The sequence below is a fragment of the Anabrus simplex genome, chromosome 1, assembly GCF_040414725.1.
Source record: "Anabrus simplex isolate iqAnaSimp1 chromosome 1, ASM4041472v1, whole genome shotgun sequence".
NCBI lineage: Eukaryota > Metazoa > Arthropoda > Insecta > Orthoptera > Tettigoniidae > Anabrus > Anabrus simplex.
In genome coordinates this window covers 820,308,837-820,324,211 of record NC_090265.1, presented here as the reverse complement: position 1 = coordinate 820,324,211, position 15,375 = coordinate 820,308,837, and the positions used below count along the sequence as shown (strand labels likewise).

General features: G+C 45.0%; 1 protein-coding gene and 2 non-coding genes across 3 annotated transcripts in view; all 3 read right to left on the bottom strand.

Moving 5' to 3' along the window:
- The window catches only part of SmydA-1 (SET and MYND domain containing, arthropod-specific, member 1), a 161,084-nt gene that overhangs the window by 55,195 nt on the left and 90,514 nt on the right, over positions 1-15,375 (bottom strand). The window lies entirely within an intron of this gene.
- TRNAL-UAA (transfer RNA leucine (anticodon UAA)) lies at positions 3,531-3,614 on the bottom strand. Its single transcript has one exon. It is a non-coding gene; the product is annotated as a tRNA-Leu (tRNA).
- On the bottom strand, positions 4,784-4,867 carry TRNAL-UAA (transfer RNA leucine (anticodon UAA)). The gene has a single exon. It is a non-coding gene; the product is annotated as a tRNA-Leu (tRNA).

Here is a 15,375-nt window from a genome sequence, read left to right as displayed (position 1 = left end):
TCCCGGCATTCGCCTGGAGGAGAAGTGGGAAACCACGGAAAACCACTTCCAGGATGGCTGAGGTGGGAATCGAACCCACCTCTACTCAGTTGACCTCCCGAGGCTGAGTGGACCCCGTTCCAGCCCTCGTACCACTTTTCAAATTTCGTGGCAGAGCCGGGAATCGAACCCGGGCCTGCGGGGGTGGCAGCTAATCACGCTAACCACTACACCACAGAGGCGGACATAAGTCTCTATGCTAGTAAATATAAATTTTGGTTTACAGTTTTGTTTAAAACTGTAACCCTGGCGCCCAAACATCACATAGAGAAATGGGAAACCATGGAATGCTAATTGTTTCTATTTGCGTGGCAATTTGCCGGCAAGCCACAAATAGTTTATTTGATATTCATGTGTCCCAAGATAATAACTTTCATCTCCCCAAGTGTTTTGATGAGGGGTCGAACAGTTACAACCATAGCAGGTGAGGCCGCCTGGGCGAGGTACTGGTTATACTCCCCAGTTGTATCCTCCGACCAAGAGTCTGAAGCTCCAGGACACTGCCCTTGAGACGGTAGAGGTGGGATCCCTCGCTGAGTCCGAGGGAAAAGCCGAACCTGGAGGGTAAACAGATGATGATGATGATGATGATGATGATGAGAGTACATGCCTAGTTTGTTTCTTCGACGACGGCTGAGGGGGAATCAAACCCCTGCTCTACTCAGTTGACCCTCCGAGGATGAGTGGACCCCGTTCAAGCCCTCGTACCACTTTTCAAATTTCGTGGCAAAGCCGGGAATCGAACCCGGGCCTCCGGGGCGGCAGCTAATCACACTGGCCACTACACCACTGGGGCGGATATCACTCGAGTTTCGTGAGAAAATTTCCGCTAATGAATTATATCACTGCTATTTACGACATATTTACTGCACATTCCCGGATCTATACACCTTACATTTCGTATCTAGTGCCATTCACCTCACATGCATATATTTCACTATTAAAACTTTTGTCAGGTGTGGGGTTCGAAACCACGCTCCCCATTAGGAAGCAGAACTTAACTCTGGCACCTCAGACGGCTCGGCCAACCTGACGACGGCAATATTCATTCACAGCAGAGTAAAAGCAACATGGATGAAATGGCGACATGTTAACGAGTCATATGTGATTGGCGGATCCCTCAGCATCTGAATGCGAAAATCTGCAGCGGCGTTTTTCGCCCGGTTGCGCACTATGGAACGGAATGCTGGTCAGCGATATCAGTATAAGAAAAATATCTCCACTTAATGGAAATGTGAATGCCTCGTTAGGAGCCTTGGGTTCAACACTTGGGATCTCGTGAGGAACGGAACTGTCCATTGGTGACTGGATGTTGGTCCCTTTACCGAGACGATGACTGAGGCAAGGCTGAGATGTGGTGTGGAGCTTCGTGGGAACGTGGTGTTGAGCTGCAGAGAGTCACTTGACAGCACCGTACCACTACTCAGCGCCAGGGGATTTTTACCTCGCAGACGGCAAATGATGCGGTGCGTGGATGGAATAAATGAAGACAAGAATCACATCCCGACGATACCATGAATTGCAAAGAAGTAACGGTGATATTGCACGTCTGGAGACCGTGCAATCAGGCGAGATAACGACAAGATATGTCATACCAAATCTGTGGACTGCTTGGAATGAGAGTTGGTATTTTAGTAATCATTTTAATATTCCTGAATAAAACGAGGACGGTTAAGGGGAGCTCTAAGTAGCTTAGCTACAAATTTGTACAGTATTCCTGAAGGATCGGAGGTTAGAAGGAGCTCTTACAAGCTTAGATAAATATTATCAAAACATTCCCAAGTAAAATGATCTCGGGCTACAGGGAGCTCTTACGAGCTTAGCTAAAAATCATTACAAGATTCCTAAGAGGGTGGGAATTAGAGGGCGATCTCAGCAGCTTAGCTACAGATCATTACAAAATTCCTTAGGGGTCGGGGCTTACGGGGAGCTCTTAGAAGCATAGCTACAGATCGTTACAATATTTCTAAGGAGGTAGCGGTTAGAGAGAGCTCTTAGGCGCTTAGCTACAAATAATTACAATGTTCTTAAGGGAAGGGGTGGGGTTTAAATGGAGCTCTTAGGAGGATAGCTGAAAATGGTTAGAACTTTCTTAAAGCAGCGTGGATTATAGGGAGCAATTAGGAATTTTACTGTAAATCATTACAATATTTCTATTGGGTCGGGGATTAGAATGACCTCTAAGGAGCTTAGCTACAAATCATTACAATATTTCTGAGTGGGGGCAGGGTTTAGAGGAAGCTCTTAGTAGCCTAGCTACAGATCATTACAGTATTTGTAAAGGAGCGGCGGTTAAGGAGATCTCTTAAGAGCTTAGCTACATTTCGTAACAATATTTTTAAGGGGCGGCCGTTAGAGAGAGCTCTGAGGCGCTCAGCTACAAGTCATTGCGATATTCCTAAGATGGGACGTGGTGTCAGAGGGAGCCTTTAAGACCTTAACTACAGATCGTTACGATATCGTTAGGACTTACCTACAGATCATTCAGACCACCCGCCACGTAACGTTCCATACTGTGTCGTTCCCCACATAGCTGATTGTCTCATAAAATAATTCCGCAGCAGCGTCAGCGCCAGCCTTGCCAGGTGTACAACAAAAAATAACATCAAGTTGCCTATTATCCACACAGATAAATCTTACACTCAAAATTACATGATCCTCATCCTTAAACTTTTCGTAGCTTACAAAATTCTTCCTTTATACCGAGGTTTAGCCATATTTCTCCCGCATTTGCTAGGCTTTCATGGCTACGCTTAAGAGAGCGACGAAATTTACACACTGTTTCCCTATTACATCGTATACTGAACCTTAACACACCTGAATACCTTGCCACACAATTCCATTACTTAGCATCACCTTCTAGTATTCCTACCAGATCATCATCCACCGCAGTACTAAGCATTCCCATTCCCCTTTCCACTGGCTACAGTAGATCATTTATAGTCGCCGCCAGCCGAATTTGGAATTCCCTACCTGCTGAAATTAGGAGCGTGTCAAACCACCTCCGCTTTAAGAAACTCTGTCAAACCTGGTTAATAAATAATAATGATTTCTTATAACATAGTAGGATTAGATCATAGCTAAGTATTAGATTAATTAAAACATTTAATTGCTACCTTAAGATATTAAACTGTAGATAATTTAGTGTATATTTAACTCTTCATGTAGGTGTATGTATGGTCGGACAGAATAGCAGGCTTCATAGCCTGAGTCCCGCCATATAAAACAAGACAATAAATAAATAAATAAATAAATAAATAAATAAATAAATAAATAAATAAATAAATAAATAAATAAATTCCCACCCCTATCGTTAAAAAACCTGTCTCTAGGATAAATACTCGTGTTCCGTGAGAAAATTTCCGCTAACGAATTATCTCACTGCTATTTACGACAAAATTACTAATCATTCCAGAATTCATACGCCTTACATTTCGTATCTAAGGGGATTCACCTTATTTTCTATGCATTTATCCCACTATTAAAACTTTTGTCAGGTGTGGGGTTCGAACCCACGCTCCCAATCGGGAACCAGAACTTAAATCTGGCGCCTTAGACCACTCGGCCAACCTGACGACAGCAATATACATTTCTAGCGGAGTAAAAGCAATATGGATGTAATGGCGACAGGATAGCGAGTCTTCTGTGTTTGTCGGATGCGTAAATATCTGAATGCGAAAATCTGCAACGCCGTTTTTTACCCGGATGCGCACTATGGAACGGAATGCTGGTCAGCGATATCAGAACACGAACAAGATCTCCACTTAATGGAAATGTGAATGCCTCGTTAGGAGCCTTGGCTTCAAAACTTGGGATCTGGTGATGAACGCAACTGTCCCTTGGTGACTGGATGTTGGCCCCTTTGCCGAGACATGAGCGAGGGAAGGGTGAGATGTTGTGGGAACGTGGTGTGGAGCTTCAGAGAGTCACATGACAGCACCGTACCACTACTCAGCCCCAGTGGATTTTTACCTCGCAGACGGCAAATGATGCGGTAAGTGGACGGCATAAATGAAGACAAGAATCACATCCCGACGGTACCAAGAACCACAAAGAAGTAGCGGTGATATTGCACGTCTGGAAACCATGCAATCAGGCGAGATAACGGTAGGAAAATATGTCACACCAAATCTGTTGGACTGCTCGGAATGAGAGTTTGAAAAGTGGTACGAGAGCTGGAACGGGGTCCACTCAGCCTCGGGAGGTCAAGTGAGTAGAGGTAGCCATCCTGGAAGTGGTTTTCCGTGGTTTCCCACTTCTCCTCCAAGCAAATGCCGGGATGGTGCCTAACTTAAGGCCACGGCCGCTTCCTTCCCATTTCCTTATCTATCCCTTCCACACTTCCCATCCCCACACAAGGCCCCTGTTCAGCATAGCGGGTGAGGCCGCCTGGGCGAGGTACTGGCCATCCTCCCCACTTGTATCCCCGACCCAGAGTCTGAAACTCCAGGACACTGCCCTTGAGGCGGTAGAGGTGGGATCCCTCGCTAAGTCCGAGGGAAAAACCGACCCTGGAGGGTAAACAGATTACGAACGAACGATCTTCCTTCATTCCCACCCCTATATCGTTCCTAACCTGTCTTTAGAACAATCACTCGTGTTCCGTAAGAAAATTCCCGCTAACGAATTATCTCACTGCTATTTACGACAAAATTGCTAATCATTTCAGTATTTATACACCTTACATTTCGTATCCAGGGGCATTCGCCTTACTTTGTATGCATTTTATCACTATTAAAACTTTTGTCAGGTGTGGGGTTCGAACCCACGCTCCCAGTTGAGAACCAGAACTTAAGTCTGGCGCCTTAGACCGCTCGGCCAACCTGACGACAATATTCCTTCGTAGCAGCATAAATACAACATGGATGAAATGGCGACAGGTTAGGGAGTCTTCTGTGAATGGCGGATGCTTAAAACATCGGAAGTCTAAATCTAAAAGGCCGTTTTTCACCCGGTTGGGCTCTATGGAACGGAAAACCGGTCAGCGACATCAGAACACACACACGATCTCCACTTACTGAAATGTGAATGCCTTGTTTGTAGCCTTGGGCTCTCGTGAGAAACGAGTGTGGATGTTGGTCCCATAGCAGAGACGATGAGGGTGGCAAGGCTGAGATGGTGCGGGAACGTGGTATGGAGCTTCACAGAGTTACTAGGACCGTACAACTACGCAGCGCCCAGTAGATTTTTACCTCGCGGACGGCCAAGGAGGCGGTACGTGGACGGCATAAATGAAGACAAGAAGAAGATCGGTGTCACACCCCGAGGATACCATGAACTACAAAGAAATAGCGATGACATTGCAAGACTGGAGACCATGCAATCAGGCGAGATAGCCGCAGGAATAAGTGTCTTACCAAATCTGACGGACTGCTTGGAATGAGAGTTTGTATTTTAGTAATTACCGTAATATTCCTGAATACTCGTTGGCTGAATGGTCGGAGAACTTGCCTTCGGTTCACAGGGTGCCGTGTTCGATTCCCGGCCGGGTCGGGGATTTTAATCGCATCTGTATGTATCTGTGCGTCCCAAAATTCCCCTCACCATATTCATATAATATACCACACTACCAACCACCACAGATACACGCAATAGTGATTACATTCCTCTATACAGTACTGTCGTCAGGAAGTGCATCCGGCCGGAAAACAGGGCCAAATCCCCATGTACGACACAGTTATCACCCACGAACCCACAGGCGTGGTAAAAAGCGGTAGCAAAAGAAGAAGAAGAAGAAGAAGAAGAAGATTGTAATATTCCTGAATAAAACGAGGACGGTTAGGGGGAGCTGTAAGTAGTTTACCTACAGAAAATTACAATATTCCCAAGGGGGTGGCGGTTAGAGGGAGCTCTTACGAGCTTAGCTAAAATTATCAAAATATTCCCAAGTAAAAGGGGGCGGGGTTTACAGAGCGCTCTTTAAATCTTAGCTACACATCATTACAAGATTCCTAAGGGGGTGGGAATTAGAGGGAGCTCTTAGGAGCTTAGCTATAAATTATTACAATATTTCTAAGGGAGTGAGGGTTACATGAAGCCCTTAGAAGTTTAACTACAAATATTTAAAAAATCTCTAAATAAAAGGGGGTGGGTGTTAGAGGGAGATCATTGTTCGCCTGTGAGGTGTAGTGGTTAGCGTGATTAGCTGCCACCCCCGGAGGTCCGGGTTCGGTTCCCTGCTCTGCCACGAAATTTCAAAAGTGGTAACATGGGCTGGAACGGGGTCCACTCAGTCTCGGGAGTAGACGTGGGTTCGATTCCCATCTCAGCAATCCTCGAAGTGGTGTTCAATGGTTTCCCATTTCTCCTCCAGGAAAATGCCGGGATGGTACCTTACATAATACCACGGCCGCTTCCTTCCCTCTTCCTCGTCTATCCCTTCTAATCTTCCCATCCCCGCCAAGGCCCCTGTTCAGCATAGCAGGTGAGGCAACCTAGATGTGGTACTGGTCCTCCTCCCCAGTTTTATTACCTGACCCAAAGTCTCACGCTCCAGGACACTGCCCTTGAGCTGGTAGAGGTGAGATCCCTCACTGAGTACGAGGGAAAACTTACCCTGGAGGTTAAACAGTTTAAGAAAGAAAGAAAGCTAGAGATCGTTAGGATATTTCTAAGGGGGCGTCGGTTAGGGAGAAAGCTCTTAGCAACTTTGCTACAGAATCTTCAGATCACATGCTCCTATAACGTTCCATTCTGTGTCGTTCCCCACGTAGATGATTATCTTATAAAATAATTCCGCTTCAGCGTCAGCGGTCAGGTCTGTACACCCTAACAGAACATCATTTGCCTATTATCCACACATATACATCTTCTTTCTTTCTTTCTTTCTTTCTTTCTTTCTTTCTTTCTTTCTTTCTTTCAATCTGTTTACCCTCCAGGGTAAGTTTTTCCCTCGGACTCAGTGAGGGATCCCACCTCCAATGCCGCAAGAGCAGTGTCCTGGAGTGCGAGACTTTGGATCGGGGCATACAACTGGGAAGGAGGAACAGTATCTCACACAGTTGGCCTCACCTGCTATGCTGAACAGGAGCCTTGCGGGGGGATGGTAAGATTGGAAGGATAGACAAGGAAGAGGGAAGGAAGCGGCCGTGACCTTAATTTAGGTACCATCCCGGCATTTTCCTGGAGGGGAAGTGGGAAATCACGGAAAACTACTTCCAGGATCGCTGAGGTGGGAGTCTAACACACCTCTACTCAGCTGACCTCCCGAGGATGAGTGCACCCCGTTCCAGTCCTCGTACCACTTTTCAAATTTCGTGGCAGAGCCGGGAATCGAATCCGGACCTCCGGGGCTGGCAGCTAATCACGCTTACCACTACACCACATATGTTTACACAGATCAATCTTACACCTAAAATTTCATGTTCCGTATGTTTAACTTTTCGTAGATTATAAATTCATCTTTAATTCCTACTCGTATCGTTCCTAACCTGTCTCTAGGATTATGACTGGAGTTTCGTGAGATAATTACCGCTAATGAATTATCTCACTGCTATTTACGACATATTTACTGCACATTCCCGGATTTATACACCTTACATTTCGTATCTAGTGACATTCACCTCTCATGCATACATCTCACTGTTAACATTTTTTTAGGTGTGGGGTCCGAACCCACGCTCCCATTTGGGAATCAGAAATTACGTCGGGAGCCTTAGACCACTCGGCCAACCTGACGACAGCAATATTCCTTCGTAGCAGCGTAAAAGCAACATGGATGAAATGGCGACAGGTTAACGAGTCCTCTGTGATTAGCGGATGCCTAAATACCTGAAGGCGAAAATTTGCAATGCCGTTTTTCGCCCAGTTGCCCACTATGGAACGGAATGCTAGTCAGCAACATCAGAATACAAACAAGATCTCCACTTAATGGAAATGTGAATGCCTCGTTAGGAGCCTTGGGTTCACAATATGGGATCTCAAGAGGGAGGAAAGTGTCCGTTGGAGAATGAATGTTGGTTCCATTGCAGAGACGATGAGGGATGCAAAGCTGGGATGGTGCAGGAACATGGTGTGGAGCTTCAGAGAGTCACTTGACAGCACCGTACAACTACTCAGCCCCCAGTAGATTTTTACCTCGCGGACAGCAAAAGATGCGGTACGTGGACGGCATAAATGAAGAGAAGATGAAGGTCGGTGTCACTTCCCGACGATGCCATGAGCTGCAAAGAAATAGCGATGTCATTGCAAGTCTGGAGACCATGCAATCAGGCGAGATAGCGGCAAGAATAAGTATCATACCAAATCTGTCGGACTGCTTGGATTTAGGGTTGATATTTTAGTAATTATTGTAATATTCTTTCTTTCTTTCTTTCTTTCTTTCTTTCTTTCTTTCTTTCTTTCTTAATCTGTTTACACTCAAGGGTTTTTTTCCTCGGACTCCGCGAGGGATCCCACCTCTACCGCCTCGAAGGCAGTGTCCTGGAGCGTGCTACTTTGGGTCGGGGGATAAAACTGGGGAGAAGGACCAGTACCCCGACCAGGTTGCCTCACCTGCTATGCTGAACAGGGGCCTTGTAGGGGGATGGGAAGATAGGAAGGGATAGACAAGGAAGAGGGAAGGAAGCGGCCGTGGCCTTAAATTATGTACCATCGCGGCATTTGCCTGGAGAAGTGGGAAATCACGGAAAACCGCTTCGAGGATGGCTGAGGTAGGAATCAAACCCATCTCTACTCAGTTGACCTCACGAGGCTGAGTGGACCCCGTTCCGGCCCATGTTACTACTTTTCAAATTTCGTGGCAGAGCCGGGAATCGAACCCGGGCCTCTGGGGGTGGCAGCTAATCACGCTAACCACCACACCACAGAAGCGGACTACTGTAATATTCCTGAATAAAAGGAGGGCGGTTAGGGGGCGGTCTAGGTAGCTTAGCTACAAATTATTACAATATTGCTAAGGGGGCGGAGATTGGAGAGTAGTCTGAGGAGATTATCTAAAAGTTATCAAAATATTCCCAAGTAAAAAGAGCTGGGGCTAGAGAGAGCACTTAGGAGCTTAGCAGCAAATCATTACAATATTTCTGAGGGGGCAGGGTTTAGAGGAAGCTCTTAGTAGCCTAGCTACATTACGTAACAGTATTTTTAAGGGGCGGCCTTAGAGAGAGCTCTGAGGAGCTCAGCTACAAGTCATTACAATATTTCTAAGATGGAGGTGGCGTTAGAGGGAGCTTTTAAGACCTTAACGACAGATCGTTACGATATAACTAAGGGGGCGGCGGTTAGGGAGAGAGCTCTTAGGAACTTAGCTACAGATCGTACAGGTCACCCGCTAAAATAACGTTCCATTCTGTGCCGTTCCCCACATAGCTGATTATCTTACAAAATAATTCCGCATCAGCGTCAGCACAAGCCTTGCCAGCCCTGTACACCCAAAAAACATCAAGTTGCCTATCACCCACACAGATAAATCTTACACCAAAAATTTCATGTCCTTCACACTTAACTTTTCGTAGCATACAAATTCTTCCTTCATTCCCACCTCTATCGTTCCTAACCTGTCTTTAGGATAATCACTCGTGTTCCGCGAGAAAATTTCCGCTAACGAATTGGAATACTTTGTCAGAGCACCATAAATACAACTGGGATGAAATGGCGACAGGTTAGGGAGTCTTCTGTGATTGGCGGATGCTTAAAACATCTGGAGGCTAAATGTACAAGGCTTTTTTTCACCCGGTTGGGCTCTATGGAACGGAAAACCGGTCAGCGACATCAGAACACACACACGATCTCCACGGACTGAAATGTGAATGCCTTGTTTGTAGCCTTGGGTTCACAACATGGGATCTCGTGAGGAACGAATGTGTCCGTAGATGAGTGGATGTTGGTCCCATAGCAGAGACGATGAGGGAGGCAAGGCTGAGATGGTGCGGGAACGTTCACAGAGTTACTAGGACCGTACAACTACGCAGCGCCCAGTAGAATTTTACCTCGCGGACGGCCAAGGAGGCGGTACGTGGACGGCATAAATGAAGACAAGAAGAAGGTCGGTGTCACATCCCGAGTATACCATGAACTACAAAGAAATAGCGATGACATTGCAAGTCTGGAGACCATGCAATCAGGCGAGATAACGACAGGAAAAAGTGTCATGTCAAATCTGTCGGACTGCTTGGATTGAGAGTTGGTATACTGGAAAGAAAACTTGACTAGAAATGACTGTCTGTAATTTCGTTTGTTTTGCCAATTTTTCAGATATTTATCCGTTTTAGGTCAATTCAAGACCGTATCGGTGGTTTTTATTTTTCTTATTTGTTTGTCTGTCTGTTCCACCATCACGGCGAAACGGCAGGATAGATCTCAACAAAACGTCATATTTAGAGTATACCCATCCCCGGGAAGGTTTTGATATGCATATGATTTTTAAATATTTGAATAGACGGGGCTTTATAGGAAAACCAGTAAAGTTTACCTCCATTTTCTCTTATATTATTGATTTGCTGTTAAATCCGTGGATTGTATGTGAAACGTCTCTTCATTATAATTTTTTTGTGTTATGTTCATAATTTAGCTTAGTTTCATGCTCTGCGTTGAGTGACCGACAGACCGACATCGAACCTGCAGGTTCCCATGGCAACGTCTCTGACTGCTTGCCAGCAAGGTAGAAACTTATTGCCATTTTCGTCATCATTCCTGTAAACTCGTGGTTCTTCATTGGGTAGAAAGCAAGAGAGACTTCATTGGGCCATTCTGAGGGATATTGGAGGAATATTGTTGGAGGTTACAAACGTCCTCGAATAGCTTAAGTAATAACACCATGAACCATCTTCTTATCTGTTTACCTAGGAATCCCTGCGCCTAAATTTGTTATCTGTTATCGCTTTCTTATATCCCTGATTCATACATAATAATTTATTGAAGGACCTTTGATTTTCCATTACATCCAATTTCTATTTACAAATTTGATTCAGTTATAATCATAGTTTCTATTAATTTCAACTTTCTTAACTGTATTAAATTCTTCCTTAATTACTCCGTATGTATGCGAGTGCTAATCCCGAAACCTGGACTCTCTTTTCTTTGAGGAGAAATTCCAAGCTATTCAAATGCATAACATTATCCCCGGAAAGTATCGATATATGGGTGTAATTTTAATGACGGTGCAGACCTTCGTTTCGGGATAATTATTGGCTAAAGTTTTATTACAAAACAGATAGCACAATCGCCGTTCTATTTGGAGAGATCATCAACTTTGGTCCTGTGACTTATTGTCGTGTCTCGATTGTTGATACGTTAGATAGCGCTACATTTCTCGATGATAATAAAATCTTTCGAACTCGATTGTGACTTTGCATTAGAAAAAAGGGCCTATCTTTATAATTAAAACTCTCCATTTCTATTGTGAAGGGCAGTTGGCAAGTGAACCTGCCATTGTTGTAGAAACTTCCGAACTCGATTGTGATTGGCAATAGGAAATGTGGCCTGCCATTATCCTCAAAACCTCCCCAATGCCTATCTTACCTCGGAAACAACGTATGGCGTCCTCCATGTTTTGTTTCTAGAATAGTGCTATAGAGGCGTGCAATGTCATATAATCTTATTCACAGCCGTTACAGTAATTTACACAGAAATCCGTATACGATGTAGAATATCGTAGCGAAGCACGTCTACATTTGCTCGTTATTAAAATATTCCTGTAAGGGGGAGGTTTAGGGGGCGCTCTTAGTAATTTATCCACAAATTATTACTATATTCCTAAAAGCGCGGAGGATAGAATGAGCCCTTAGGAACGTAATTACGAATTATTACAATATTCTTAAGGGGGCGGGGATTAGAGAGAGCTCTTAGGACCTTAGCTACAAATCATTACAGTATTTCTAAGGGGTAGCGTTGGAGGGAGCTCGTAGATGATTAGCAACAAATCATTACAATACTTCCAAGTAAAAGAGGTGGGGGTTATAAGGAGTTACTTCGAGCTTAGGTACAAATTATTAAAATATTCCTGTTATTTCGTACTTAGGCTCCAGTTATGAAAATATTCCTAAGTAAAAGGGGGTTACAGAGAGTTCTTAGGGGCTTACCTACAAATGAGTAAAATACTCCTAAGGGCGAGGAGGTTAGAGGGAGCTCTTAGGATCTTAGTTATTAATTATCAGATTATTCCTAAGTAAAGGGGGAGGGGTTAGAGAGAGTTATTTAGAGCTTAGGCACAAATTATTAAAATATTCCTGATAGGATGCAGGGGTTACAGCGAGTTCTTAGGAGGTTAGCTACAAATTATTATAATATTCCTAAATAAAAAGGGGTGGGGTTTAAAGGGAAGCTCTTAGGAGTTTAGCTAAACATTGGTACAATATTCCCCATAATTAATGTTAATGGCTGTATGTCCCACTAACTACTTTTACGGTTTTCGGAGACGCCAAAGTGGCGGAAATTAGTTCCGTGGTAGTTCTTTCACCTGCCAGTAAAACTACCGACACGACGCTGACGTATTTGAGCTCCTTCAAAGTACCACCCGACTGAGCCCGGATCGAACCTGCAAGATTGGGGTCGGAACGCCAGTGACTCAACCGTTTGAGCCACTCAACCTGAAAATATTTCTCAGTAAATGCAGGAGGGGTTTTATATACAGCTCTTAGGAACTTAGCTACAAACTACTAAATATTCCTCAGTAAGGGCGGTGGAGGTTAGAGGGAGCTCTTAGGAACTTAGCTACAAAATTATTACAGTTTTTCTCAGTAAGAAGGGTGGGGGGTAGAGTGTGCCATTTTCACTGTCCTAGTGAGTAAAATGCGGAATTTAAAAGTTGTCATTTACCGTGAATAACGCTAAAAATTTCGTATGTCAAACGGCAGAAAAATACAAGTCAAATTATACGAGCAATAGGAATCATAGTGGCCGTGACCGAGATAAATATACTATTTCGAAATTGTTAAAGTCAACAGAGAGAACAATAGAACACTGAATTGAAATAAGCTGTCGTGAGGATCGAAAGAGTAGTCTTGTAAAATAAAATCACTTATTCTGAAGCTAGAATATCAAATTTACGCTAAAACCGGAAGATATTACGAGAACTTGTTTCCGTGCATATCATATATATGAAATTTTAAACGAAATACGAAGGAGGAGATAAAATACAATAGGATTTACCTGAGGATTGCATGGAAGAAAAGCGAAAGTTTCTTTAGGAAACGCATTTTAAGAAAACCCTAGCATTTAAAGTAAAATACCATTGAATTAGGTCCGCCTCTGTGGTGTAGTTGTTAGCGTGATTAGCTGCCACCCCCGGAGGCCCGGGTTCGATTCCCGGCTCTGCCACGAAATTTGAAAAGTGGTACGAGGGCTGGAACGGGGTCCACTCAGCCTCGAGAGGTCAACTGAGTAGAGGTGGGTTCGATTCCCACCTCAGCCATCCTGGAAGTGGTTTTCCGTGGTTTCCCACTTCTCCTCCAGGCAAATGCCGGGATGGTACCTAACTTAAGGCCACGACCGCTTCCTTCCCTCTTCCTTGCCTATCCCTTCCAATCTTCCCATCCCTCCACAAGGCCCCTGTTTAGCATAGCAGGTGAGGCCGCCTGGGCGAGGTACTGGTCATACTCCCCAGTTGTATCCCCCGACCAAGAGTCTGAAGCTCCAGGACACTGCCCTTGAGGCGGTAGAGGCGGGATCCCTCGCTAAGTCCGAGGGAAAAACCGAACCTGGAGGGTAAACAGATGATGATGATGATGATGATGAATTAGACGATCTTAAACTACCATAAACATCTTCGAAATCTCTATAGCAGATAAATTGACGTCACATTTTACTGTACAAAGCAAAATTATAGTATAAGAAGGCTTTGCAACTGAAAGAAGATGTTATTAATATTGTCTTTGAATGTGTTTTTTATGCATACACTCGAGATCGACGTCATGGATTGCTAAATCATAGATGGGATTGACGACTGATGTAAGCCAGCCGACAGTACCCCTGAATACGAGCTCAATTGCCGAGACTCGCAGATGACTGAACCGATGTCCAGAGAAGAACATAGCCGAGGAAGAATGTAGCAGTACAACAACTATCCCGGCCACAAGCATCGCAAAATAAAATAAGTTTCACAATTTTATTTTAAAATCATGTATGTTTTTCTTTCTTGTAGTTAGTTGTTGATTGATGATGGGTCGTTGTATCTTCGTGAAATGTTTAATAACACGTACGTAGGTGGATCAAAAGGTCAGTTGCACTAACGCGCCGCAGCAGCGCGCTGTGTGTCGCAAACGTGGGCACAGCGGAGAAAGGGACAGACACAGCCCACACGTCTGTTAGGCAGGTCGCTGTGGTGTCTCGTCTAGTATTGTGTGAATAGCGGCCAAATGCAATGGCGCGTCAACTGGACGTTCACTACAAATATGAGGTGCGTGCGACAATCCGAATTGCACGGACATTCATCGTGAAATTAGTGCTGTATATGGGGAGCGGGCCATTTCCCGGCAAGGTATCATAAATTGGTGTCAGCAATTCGAAGCCGGACGCACGGATATCACGGAAAACCATCGCGAAGGCAGGCTCGCAACGTCCAGGTCCCGTGCAAAGGTCAACAGTGTGAATGCGATCATTAGACAGAACCGGCGCATTAAACCGAGAGAAATCGCGACGCAGCTGTACATGTCGTATGGTAGTGTGTTCGCCATTGTCCACGAGGACCTTGGATATCGTAAGCTGTGTCAAAGATGGGTCTTCTCACCGATCAGCACAAGGGACAACGTTTCCAATCCTCCCTGGTATTTTTGCAACGCTATGCATCAGACGGCAACGGGTTTCTTCGGCGAATCGTCACAGGCGACGAAACGTGGGTCCACCACTTCACCCCCGAAACGAAGCGAACATCAATGGAATGGGTGCACCCCTCATCACCACAACGAAAGAAGGCCAAGGTTCAACCTTCAGCCGGTAAGGTTATGGCGACAGTGTTCTTTGACATGGAGGGTTTGTTGCACTTGAAATTCATGCCGAAAGGAACGACGACCAACGCGGCGTCGTATTGTCAAACGTTGCACCGGTTGCGTAAAGCGATTAAAAAGCGCCGGAGGAAATTGAGCGCCGGTGTGATTTTGTTGCATGATAACGAAACACCTCACAAGGCCCGCCAAACGAGAGAACTGCTGCAGCGTTTCAAGTGGGACGTCTGGCAACATCCACCCTACAGTCCCGACCTAGCGCCATGTGACTTTCATCTGTTCGGTAAGCTCAAAACAGAGCTCGGTGGTCGACGTTTCCAGACCGATGAGGAGATGAAGGCCGCTGTCTCCGAGTGGTTGCAGAACGCTGGAGGAAATTTCTATGCATCCGGCATCGACAAGTTGGTTGTGCGTTCGCAGAAATGTTTGGAGTCTCTTGGAAACTATGTGGAAAAGTGAC